This window comes from Diaphorina citri, unplaced genomic scaffold (genome assembly GCF_000475195.1).
Source record: "Diaphorina citri unplaced genomic scaffold, Diaci psyllid genome assembly version 1.1 scaffold594, whole genome shotgun sequence".
In the NCBI taxonomy this organism is placed as follows: Eukaryota; Metazoa; Arthropoda; class Insecta; order Hemiptera; family Psyllidae; genus Diaphorina; species Diaphorina citri.
Window position 1 is genome coordinate 38317 of NW_007378028.1, and position 11892 is coordinate 50208.

General features: G+C 41.3%; 1 long non-coding RNA gene across 1 annotated transcript in view; it reads left to right on the top strand.

Moving 5' to 3' along the window:
• Nucleotides 1-10899: 10899 nt before the first annotated feature.
• Nucleotides 10900-11892, top strand: part of LOC103510395 — a 14557-nt gene continuing 13564 nt past the window's right edge. The window contains exon 1 of the long non-coding RNA XR_541418.2: nt 10900-11114. This is a non-coding gene — a long non-coding RNA (uncharacterized LOC103510395). The remainder of the gene's footprint in view (nt 11115-11892) is intronic.

Consider the following 11892-nt stretch of genomic DNA (forward strand, 5'->3'; position numbering starts at 1 on the left):
TCTTCCTGCCCAAATCATTCTTCCTCTCTCTTATTGCTGTTCCCTTGTCCTTCTCTCTTTTTCTTTTCGTATTCTCTTCTTGTCCTTCATCTCCTCTTCCTTCTCGTATTCTCTTCTTCCTCCCATCTCTCCTACTCCTCCTTTCTTTCTTATGTGATGATCGGAAAATGCTTTTCAATTTTTTCCGTGTACGAAAATTCCTTTATCCCTAATATTCCTCTTTCTCGCAGGATTTCTTGCCAGGATTCTTCACTTTCCATTTTCTCATCGTTCTATGGGTTATCAAGGAAAATGCTTTGATAAAAGCAATCAATGTTGTAAGCTACTCGTACATACATCAACCGTTAATGATAAGAGAAAAAGAAGCTAAAGGGGCTCCCGAAAACCCGACAGGGTCCAAAAGCTATTAAGAAAATTTCCGTCGTGTGAATTAAATATAAAATAAAACTTAGTGGTCACTTCGTTTGTTCAAAAAACCAACCTTTAACTACCTGTCCCTGTCTTTCTTCTTCCATCTCCTCTCCTTTTCTTCCATCTCTTACTCCTCCTTCTCCATTCCTTCCTGCCCAACGCCCCAACCCATTCTTCTCCTTTAGTGCTGTTCTTTCGTATATTCAAGGTAAACAAACACTGAAACCCTTTCACCCCCTCAAGTTCTAACTGCCACGGTGACCTTTCCGTACAAATTATAGGGCACCTTTCTGACTAACTAAAGTGCCCCTAGAAAATATTTGTATACTTCCCCCTCGACCCCACACAAGTGCTCACTGAATATTTCAATTCCACTCCAGAAATAATTGAAAATTTCTTAACGAAAAAAAGTTCTTCGTCCTCATTTGGATAACCCTCCCGGAACTTTTACCGCACTCTGCCCTAAACCCCTCCCCTGAGACCTCACTCTGCCCTAAACCCCCGACCGTTCTCTTACCCCACCCTCCTCCTCTTCCTCCTCTGCGCGCTAAGACACACACAAGTACAGAACGACATTCGCCCTCAAGTCCTTTTGAAGAAAAATGAAAACAAGGAACTTTCTATCTGGGTGTGCTACAGAGCATATTAAAAGAACAGGCGATTCAAAGAGAAGTAGAATGTGGAATGGGGATATGGGAGAAAGACAGTGAGAGAGGATGGGGGAGTACATAGAGAAAGTAAAGAGAGGACTGAGGGCTGAAAAAGAGAAGAAATATAATTAAAAAAGTATGCAAGAGAGGGATTTTTTTAAGCCTTGAGGGGTGACGATGTGAAGTAAGGGGAGGCTAGTCCAAAAACTGAAAGTAGAAGAGGAAATTTGTCAGTGGCGATGGAGTGGACTTGAAAAGTTTGTTTTTCTCCACAACTCGAAAGATGATGTTTCAAGTTTTATTGAAGTACCTAAGCCAGCCTATAGTTAGCTTAGTTGGTAGCTAGGCCGCGCGGGTTTGATTCCCGCCCGGGGTGGATTTTATCCTGATGGGATAATGATCCAAATCTGAGGTCAAAACTCCGAAAAAATAACTTTAAAAGGTCGAAAATTCAATTTTTTTAGGACTTATGGTTTTACTTCCCGGTACAAGAAACAGGAAGTTTTCAAACCAAGAAACAAGCCTCAAACCTTTTATTTCAAAAATCATTCATTAAATGACTGGTGGAATCATTGTGGTTACTTTTCCAGAAGAGGTGGATTTCCTTTACTTTCCTTTCAAGTACTTGGAGGTTGGTTTCAGATGTTCAAGAATTCTGATTTGAAGTTAAAAAAAAAAAAAAAAAAAAAAAAAAAAAAGTTTCCCATAACTGCCAAATTACGCAGTTGTTTTTTTTTCGTCCGTTAGGTAGCGCCATAATGCAAGCGCGCTAGCGGAGGAGCAGAAAGAACTGCGTGGAATCATTGAGGTTACTTTTCCAGAAGAGGTGGATTTCCTTTGCTTTCCTTTCAAGTACTTGGAGGTTGGTTTCAGATGTTCAAGAATTCTGATTTGAAGTTAAAAAAAAAACAACATGGTTCCATGACTGTCAAGGTCAAAGAGGGATCCCTCTTTGTGACTATCGGAGAGATAGGAAGATAAACAAGATCCTAAAATTTACTTCCCTACTTGATAATATTATCAAAGAAACTTAATATGTTCTTGCGTTCCACATACTCTGGAGAAACTCAGCAAAATATTTTCCTTTCCATCACAGTTCATTTTCTTCGTCTAGGAATAAAAAATTACTTCTGCATACCATCATCTTGTTTGAAATACCTTTCTGGACAACTTCTCTGACTTGGGTAGAAAAAACTTCCTTAGCCTAGTTTGCTTTGTGGGTAGAGTGTCTGCCTGGTTGTATTCCCGCTCAAGGCGGATTTTATCCTGAAGGGATAAGGTTCGTTTCTCGGAACGGCTGGCTTTCACCTGTCCTGTCTTCCTACTCTCTTCGATTTGGGGACGATAAGACCCTAGCAGTTACAGTTCCCTCAATCAAACCTCTTGGAGGAAAAAAACCTATGGAAAACCAATAACCAAATGGGCCAAATTTCATCCCAAGTATTGGGGTTAGTCAAACGGGGCCATTTTGATATTTTTGAAACTTCCTTCGTATACTTGAGCTATCAGCCCCTAACCACAACACATATGTTAACCCCTCTGACAAGTAGTTCGGGGGGTAACAATTTTTCTGAATAATGAATGCCGGTGACGTACAAGCCACCTCAATAGAAGCCAGGCTATGTACACATCGTTCATATTTCACCAAATGCCCGCGGCGTCCCACCACGTCAAACGTTGAACAAGGTGAAACTTTCCACCTTTCGACGCCCTCTTCAGCTTGCCTGAGATTTCAGAAATTCTGACAGCCTCAAGTTTCAACCCCGGCAAGATAAACAAATCAAGTTTTTCGCTATTCATAATTCAGTTGAGTTTACAATTGATTTTTCTTCAACCCCAGCACCTCCTCCTCTTCCTCCTCCGCGCACTAAGACACACACAAGTACAGAACGACATTCGCCCTCAAGTCCTTTTGAAGAAAAATGAAAACAAGGAACTTTCTATCTGGGTGCTGCTCTGCTTGCTTCCTAGGTTTTCCAAGTTTAAACAGAAAACTTTTCCTTGGGAAGAATAGAGGGGATCTTGAATGGAAGTTGGAAGAAAAATGCTTGCTTCCTAGGTTTTCCAAGTTTAAACAGAAAACTTTTCCTTGGGAAGAATAGAGGGGATCTTGAATGGAAGTTGGAAGAAAAACAGAAACCAGCTTGTTTTGTAAGGATAAAGTGCAGGTCTCTCCAGTTTCCATTTTAAGTCTTGTGAAGGGGCTTTCTTGCTTCTTTGTTTGAATGGGTTCAATTAACAACATCTTGGAAGTTTTCCTTTCCTACCTTTGAGGAATCAGAGCCACCTGACCAACCTATCTACCAATATTCTGGTAATTAATGCTTTCTTTCTTCTTTGTTTGAATGGGTCGAATTAATAACATCTTGGAAGTTTTCCTTTCCTACCTTTGAGGAATCAGAGCCACCTGACCAACCCATCTACCAATATTCTGGTAATTAAAAGATATTCATGAAATTCAACGAATTTCCTTTGTTCTACTGAGAAGAGACCTACTTTTCATTCTCTTTTCTACTGATTGATACTCGGTCGATTTCGTAGACATTTGACCATTTACAGGCCACAATATTGAAAACCAAAAAACGTTCTTTTTTTTTCAGAAAAACTAAAGTACAAAGGACAGTCTAGGCTCAAACGGTTTTACAAGGAATCCTTCAACTTCAACGAAAGGTTCCCAAAAGCGTCTTTTTTCAACTTTTCAAGGTTCTTTTCCCACAAAAAAGTGCTTTATTAAAATCAATAGAAGAAAGTTCAGTCAGTAAAACCCCTCCTCAAATCTTCACCAGGCTCTTTTCTTAAGTAGCAATCTCCGATCTTATCTCTAACTCTTCTATTTATCTTCTATCTTATCTCTCCTCCCTCTTCCTTCCTCTTCTTATCTCTTCCCCTCTTATCTCTAACTCTTCTATTTATCTTCTATCTTATCTCTCCTCCCTCTTCCTTCCTCTTCTTATCTCTTCCCCCTCTTCCTCAAGAAAGAAATGAGTTTCAATTAATGTGCTCACGGCAATTCCAGATATTGTTGCTGTCTAATTGAGTAAAGGGGAAAACTGGCAGTAGATATCTCTCATTCCCCAGGGGGAGAGAGAACCTAACTCAATAACGTTTTCGATAGCCGGGGTTGCAATTAAATTATTGACGAGCAAAAAGGTTTGTGGAAAACGGATTGCCAAGAGGAAGGTTTTTCGTCAAGCAATCTTGAATCTTCATTTTCAGTAGTTTTTTGACTGTTGTAGCAAAAGATTGGGACACGACTTGACACGGGACAAAGGAGAGGATGATCAGGAGAGAACCTAACTCAATAACGTTTTCGATAGCCGGGGCTGCAATTAAATTATTGACGAGCAAAAAGGTTTTGTGGAAAACGGATTGCCAAGAGGAAGGTTTTTCGTCAAGCAATCTTGAATCTTCATTTTCAGTAGTTTTTTAACTATTGTAGGAAAAGATTGGGACATAACTTAACACGGGACAAAGGAGAGGATGATCGATCAGATTTTCAAATCTTCTGAAGCTAATGCCGGCCACTCACTATCAGGTAGACCTGACAGGCGGACCTGTTCAGGCGTACCTGTCAGAGGTCTACCTGATAGTGAGTGGTCGGGTTAAGGTGAACGGACGCAGTAATTCTATTTGACCAAACACCAAAAAGATATGGACCCATTGATGACAGAGATCTGCAGAGAAGGCAGATTGGTCAAGCCATGAAACGATTTCGATTTGGGACGTAAACTCATTGGGTCCCGTTGAACAGACGGAACCCAATGAGTTTCCTCCCTTAGATTTGATTTGCTACCCCAATAAGTATGAAGGTTTAAAGGTTTCAGAGTTATGAACTCTGATTTGAAAAAGATCTTGGCGTTCCGACAGCGGCTGTCCTGCTTTTTGATTTATCTTGCGCTTCTAAAAATTCTAAAAATGTTCAATCTGCTCCTTATAAAAATGGCCGTAAAGTACATTAAGAAAATTCCACTAATTGGCGTTCCAAGATGCTTTCGTGATGAGATCAGATTGGTCAAGCTATGAAACGATTTAGATTTGGGACGTAAACTCATTGGGTCCCGTTGAACAGACGGAACCCAATGAGTTTCCTCCCTTAGATTTGATTTGCTACCCCAGTAAGTATGAAGGTTTAGAGGTTTCAGAGTTATGAACTCTGATTTGAAAAAGATCTTGGCGTTCCGACAGCGACTCTTGCGCTTCTAATTTCCACCGATGTTCAATCTGCTCCTTATAAAAATGGCCGTAAAGTACATTAAGAAAATTCCACTAATTGGCGTTCCAAGATGCTTTCGTGATGAGATTAGGAAATATCCGTCTTACCTTAATCGATAAGTAATTAGTGGTAATGCGGTGGGCGGAGATATGGCGGAAGGAGCAGGGAGAGCGGAGCGTTTCCAAGACAGACTGATGATCTACTTTGATTCACAGTGGGTAGTTCTTCGTCCTCATTTGGATAACCCTCCCGGAACTTTTACCCCACTCTGCCCTAAACCCCCGACCGTTCTCTTACCCCACTCTGCCCTAAACCCCTCCCGTGACACCTCACTCTGCCCTAAACCCCCGACCGTCCTCTTACCCCACTCTGCCCTAAATCCTACTCCCCTCATACCTCTTAACTCTGACCAGAAGCTAGTCATATAACCTCTTCACCCCCCACTCTACCCTGTAAAGTGAATACGACCAGTGACGTGTCTACAATAGGGGTGATGACATAGGCGACCTTACTTTCCTTCCGAAATTTCCCCTCTTTTGAAGCTCGTTTCCCCTCTTCAGGCGTGATGGCGTCTGTACTAAACCATAGGAAATCTAAGATGGCGCGCCACGCCATCGGAATCGGTTCCGAAAGAAAATAGAACTCTTCGTAAATAAATTTGTTGAATCATTGACTTAACTGATAAATAATCGAGAAAGCTGGTTGGATCTTATTCATGTTATGTGGATCCAATGTTTTCGATCAAAGACCGATTTTGATGAAATTTGGCAACCATGTTTAGGACACAGAGAAAATTTGCTCTTCATTTTAGACGTTACTGTGGGCTTTTAGCAGCCTCGTAGGAGCTTTTTTGTGAGATTTTGGTGACGTACACTACGTACAGTGCACTGAACAGTTTTATTTAATCTGAAACCAAGCGAAGCATCTGTATGACTTTTTAGTCTCAGCTGCAAATTACAGATATAGGGTCAAGAAAAGGAATCTAACAATATGAGTAGGTACCTAATTGCATTTTGATGTTTGGAAAAACAAGGTCAGGAAAAAAAAGCAAAAAAATAGCATTTTGATATCTGAAAATCCCGCACATGACCGCTTCTGAAATCTCATCGGGCTCTATTCACTTCTAAGGCCAGCTATTCACGATCAGTTTTAACTGTCAGTTCAAGTATCTTCAGTTAAAAATATAAAATTTTTATAATCCCCAGTTTAGACCATCAGTTCAATCGAACTGTCAGTTCACCGCCATTCACGATCAGTTTTAACTGACAGTTCAAACTGTCAGTTAAAACTCACAGTGGGTAATTGCAGAAATTTCATGAAAAACAATAGTTTAGCGTTTATCGCATAATCCGGAATATTTTCTGGGGGATTCATTGCATGGCGACTGACGTAATTTTGCCGTCAAAGTGTTTGCAAGTGTTTCCTGCTTTAGGTACATACATAGATCGATTCCTATACCTTAGGTACTAAACATTCGTCAGAATCATTGTGAATCGAAGGATGGATGTCGATTTATGTCGAAGAATGGACGTCAAAGGATTGACAAACCCGAAGAAGGAAAACTAATTTGACATCCACCAAACTTAGTGCAATCTCAAACAAAACTTCCGTTTTGTTTTTGAGATCTCAAAGACACATCGACTATTCCTCGTGCGTTCCCAACAATCCCAACTTTGTACCAAATTCCTAATTGTTAAATATCTCCCCTACTCAACTATCTCCCCTTCCCTATCCTCTACTCAAATATGCTTCCCGCATTCAAAACTCATTCCCCTTTTCCTCAAAGTGCCCTCGGAACTTTGGCCAATCCACAGGGCCGATCACAGCCCAAAACTTCCTTAGGGCCCCGGGGCTAATTCCAACGTCCGGCAGTCACCCTCTTTATAATTTTTTACTTTCCTCATCCTATACCTATCCCATGCCAGCCGCTCAATCTCAGACCGTCCCATGCTCAATCTCAGACCATCTAACATACTGCGGTCTGAGAGACCTAGGTCTCAAGATTTTTCCGCCCATCACGCTCAGACCAGCCAGCCTAGTTAGCTTAGTTGGTAGTGCGTCTGCCTTGTAAGCGCTAGGCCGCGGGTTCGATTCCCGCCCGGGGCGGAGCATTTTGATATCTGAAAATCCCGCACATGACCGCTTCTGAAATCTCATCGGGCTCTATTCACTTCGAAGTGCACCTCTGTGTTGGTGTGAGGAAAAACATTGAATAGATTTCCCCCCTAACAGTTTTTCTAAAAATAGAAAATAGAAAACTGAAGAAAGCCACAACACAAAACCAATACATTTCACATGTTCGACTTATGATGTTTAACCCTTTCAAAGACTTTGAAAAGTCTCACCTTAGTAAACCTTTGAAAACTCTGATAACCCCAAATTAGAGCCTCAAATCTATAGGAAGCAGATTACATATTGATGGTAGAGACACCTACGCTGACAAAGATAAGGCAATTTTCATTTTTGATGACAGAAGAAAGAGGAAGTTCTTTTGGCTGTTACTTTTCGAGATGACAGTAGGTAGGCACATTTTCAGGTTTCATGACGTCCTTTAAAACGTCCGTCAAATTAAGAATTCTAGTTGTTCTACTTTATAGGTACGAGTAAGTACCAACTTCCAAATAAGTATATGTGAAGTTGGTGGTTATTACAAAGTCCATAAAAACAGCGTGACGGTGGTAGGAATTGTTAAATTTCGAGGGGAACTCGAAAAGTGTTCAATTAATCACCATTAAGGAGGGTTAAGGGTTAACGTGTTGCAGAAAGTCATGTCGACGTGTTTGGCGGACGTGAACAACATCTCACCGCTTACCACACCGCACTCACCGCTTTGAGTGTCTGACAGACCCAGAAGTGTGAGACCGCGGTCTGTCAGACGATCCGAGCGTGAGTGCCGGTCATAAAGTTGATGATTTTGCAAGGTTCACAAAAACGGCGGCAGTAGAATCGTTGAATTTCGAGAGGAAAGTGTTCAATTAATCACCATTAGGGAGGGTCAAGGGTTAACGTGTTGCAGAAAGTCATGTCGACGTGTTTGGCGGACGTGAACAACATCTCACCGCTTACCACACCGCACTCACCGCTTGTTCAGTCATCGCATCCCTCTGACGTGATCCTCTTCTTCTGACAGATTTTCTGAACGCGAAAACGGAAACATTAGCGGGAGATTAAAGCAGGATGTGAAGAGATGAAAACGAGCAAAAACCCGCTGATAATACACAGGGAAAGGGATAAAAACTGATAACTGAAAAAGGGATGAAATGTTATGAGAGGAAATTCCCTCATCCTGGCAGACTTCCGTTGGGGAATTTTTGACGAGCGAAGTGGGACGAAATCTCGCACAGTGCTCGCTGCTTGTTTTACTCTTTGGGAGCTCTCAGATTGCCCACATAGAGTAAGAAACATAGAGCTGAAAGCTCGTGTTCAGAAGGGTTCGGCGTTTTTCGTCAGCCTCTCAATCAGCCTTAGGGTGATTGCTTTGGGCGAACATCTGGTTTTGGCTACAAAAGTTTTACGAGTGGATGTTCAGAAGGGGTCGGCGTTTTTCGTCAGCCTCTCAATCAGCCTTAGGGTGACTGCTTTGGGCGAACATCTGGTTTTGGCTACAAAAGTTTTACGAGTGTATGCCCTTCGCACTCAACCTTTACTATTTCTTTACCAAGGGAAATTCCAGGCTGGTAACCTCCCTGTTTAAAGTCCCCCAGCCAGACTAAGCTTGTTTACTTCCTGTTTAACTTCTTTAGCAAGGGAAATTTAGGCTGGTATCCTCTCTGTAGTCCCCCGGCTAGACAGGCTATAGCTAGACTGAGCTGGTCTACTACCTGTCTATCGTCCCTCAGCCAGAAAAGCTCCAATAGAGTAATTCAACGAAGATTTTTACTCATCAAAAAAGGAACTATTCTACTTTCTCGTAAAGAAGTCCCGTCAAAAGGAGATCTTGAGAAAAGAAAACATCCGTATGAGGGATTAGGGGGGGGGGGGGGGGGCTGAAAGCTCGTCTTCAGAAGGGGTCGGCGTTTTTCGTCAGCCTCTCAATCAGCCTTAGGGTGATTGCTTTGGGCGAACATCTGGTTTTGGCTACAAAAGTTTTACGAGTGGATGCCCTTCGCACTCAACCTTTGCTATTTCTTTAGCAAGGGAAATTTAGGCTGGTATCCTCTCTGTAGTCCCCCGGCTAGACAGGCTAGCTAGACTGAGCTGGTCTACTACCTGTCTAACGTCCCTCAGCGAGAAAAGCTCCAATAGAGTAACTCAACGAAAATTTTTACTCATCAAAAAAGGAACTATTCTACTTTCTTGTAAAGAAGTCCCATTAAAAGGAGATCCTGAGAAAAGAAAACATCCGTATGAGGGGGAGGTTGAAATAGAAGGGTCATTGGTGAAACATTCTGAAGCTTATCTGAAAACTACTTTGTTTTTTACAAAGGAGATTACCGAGGTGAAGAAATTCTTTAGGACTCAGGGTTTTACTTCCCGGTACAAGAAACAGGAAGTTTTCAAACTTTCAAACCAAGAAACAAGCCTCAAACCTTTTATTTCAAAAATTATTCACATTAAATGATTGGTGGAATCATTGAGGTTACTTTTCCAGAAGAGGTGGATTTCCTTTGCTTTCCTTTCAAGTACTTGGAGGTTGGTTTCAGATGTTCAAGAATTCTGATTTGAAGTTAAAAAAAAAACAACATGGTTCCATGACTGTCAAGGTCAAAGAGGGATCCCTCTTTGTGACTATCGGAGAGATAGGAAGATAAACAAGATCCTAAAATTTACTTTCCTACTTGATAATATTATCAAAGAAACTATGTTCTTGCGTTCCACATACTCTGGAGAAACTCAGCAAAATATTTTCCTTTACATTACGGTTCATTTTCTTCGTCTAGGCTCTAGGAATAAAAAATAACTTCTGCATACCATCATCTTGATTGAAATGCCTTTCCGGACAAATTCTCTTGGGTAGAATAACTTCGTTAGCCAGCCTAGTTACCTTGGTGTGTAGACCGTCTACCTTGGAAGCGCTAGGCCACAGGGTGTATTCCCGCTCAAGCCGGATTTTATCCTGAAGGGATAAGGTTCGTTTCTCGGAACGGCTGGCTTTCACCTGTCCTGTCTTCCTATTCTCTTCGATTTGGGGACGATAAAACCCTAGCAGTTACGGCTCCCTCAATCAAACCTCTTGGAGGAAAAATAGAAAGTAAAAAACTCATGGAAAACCAATAACCAAATGGGCCAAATTTCATCCCAAGTATTAGCGTTAGACAAACAGGGCCATTTTGATATTTTTGAAACTTCCTTCGTATACTTGAGCTATCAGCCCCTAACCACAACACACATGTTAACCTCTCTGACAAGTAGTTCGGGGGGTAACAATTTCTCTGAATAATGAATGCCGGTGACGTACAAGCCACCTCAACAGAAGCCAGGCTATGTACACATCGTTCATATTTCACCAAATGCCCGCGGCGTCCCACCACGTCAAACGTTGAACAAGGTGAAACTTTCTATGACGTTTGGAAAATAGAAAAACTCCTGGGACCGTGTGGACACAACTTACGTTACATACAGACCTGCTTCCATTTTGTCACAATTAAAGTTTCAGTGACGTTACGGAAAACCTTAGAGGAAAGAAGGCACAAGTGGATAGGACACCTCTACAGACACAATGAGTTCTTAGTTTCAATCATAGAAGGAAAGAGGCAAGGAAATCAAGGCAGAGGACGACCCCGACTGAGCTACATAAATCAAATAGTGGAATACTCCGGATGTCAATCATACACTGAAATGAAGAGGAAGACTTCTGATAGAAGAGCGTGGAGAACTACAAACCAATCTCAAGATTGATAGTGAAGGGGCTTTCTTGCTTCTTTGTTTGAATGGGTCCAATTATTAACAACATCTTGGAAGTTTTCCTTTCCTACCTTTGAGGAATCAGAGCCACCTGACCAACCTATCTACCAATATTCTGGTAATTAAAAGATATTCATGAAATTCAAAGAATTTCCTTTGTTCTACTGAGAAGAAACCTACTTTTCATTCTCTTTTCTACTGATTGAAGATTGATACTCGGTCGATTTCGTAGACATTTGACCATTTACAGGCCACAATATTGAAAACCAAAAAACGTTCTTATTTTCAGAAAAACTAAAGTACAAAGGACAGTCTAGGCTCAAATGGTTTTACAAGGAATCCTTCAACTTCAACGAAAGGTTCCTAAAAGCGTCTTTTTTCAACTTTTCAAGGTTCTTTTCCCACAAAAAGTGCTTTATTAAAATCAATATAGAAGAAAGTTCAGTCAGTAAAACCCCTCCTCAAATCTTCACCAGGCTCTTACTTCTCTTAACTAGCAATCTCCGATCTTATCTCTAACTCTTCTATTTATCTTCTATCTTATCTCTCCTCCCTCTTCCTTCCTCTTCTTATCTCTTCCCCCTCTTCCTCAAGAAAGAAATGAGTTTCAATTAATGTGCTCACGGCAATTCCAGATATTGTTGCTGTCTAATTGAGTAAAGGGGAAAACTGGCAGTAGATATCTCTCATTCCCCAGGGGGAGGAGAGAACCTAACTCAATAACGTTTTCGATAGCCGGGGCTGCAATTAAATTATTGACGAGCAAAAAGGTTT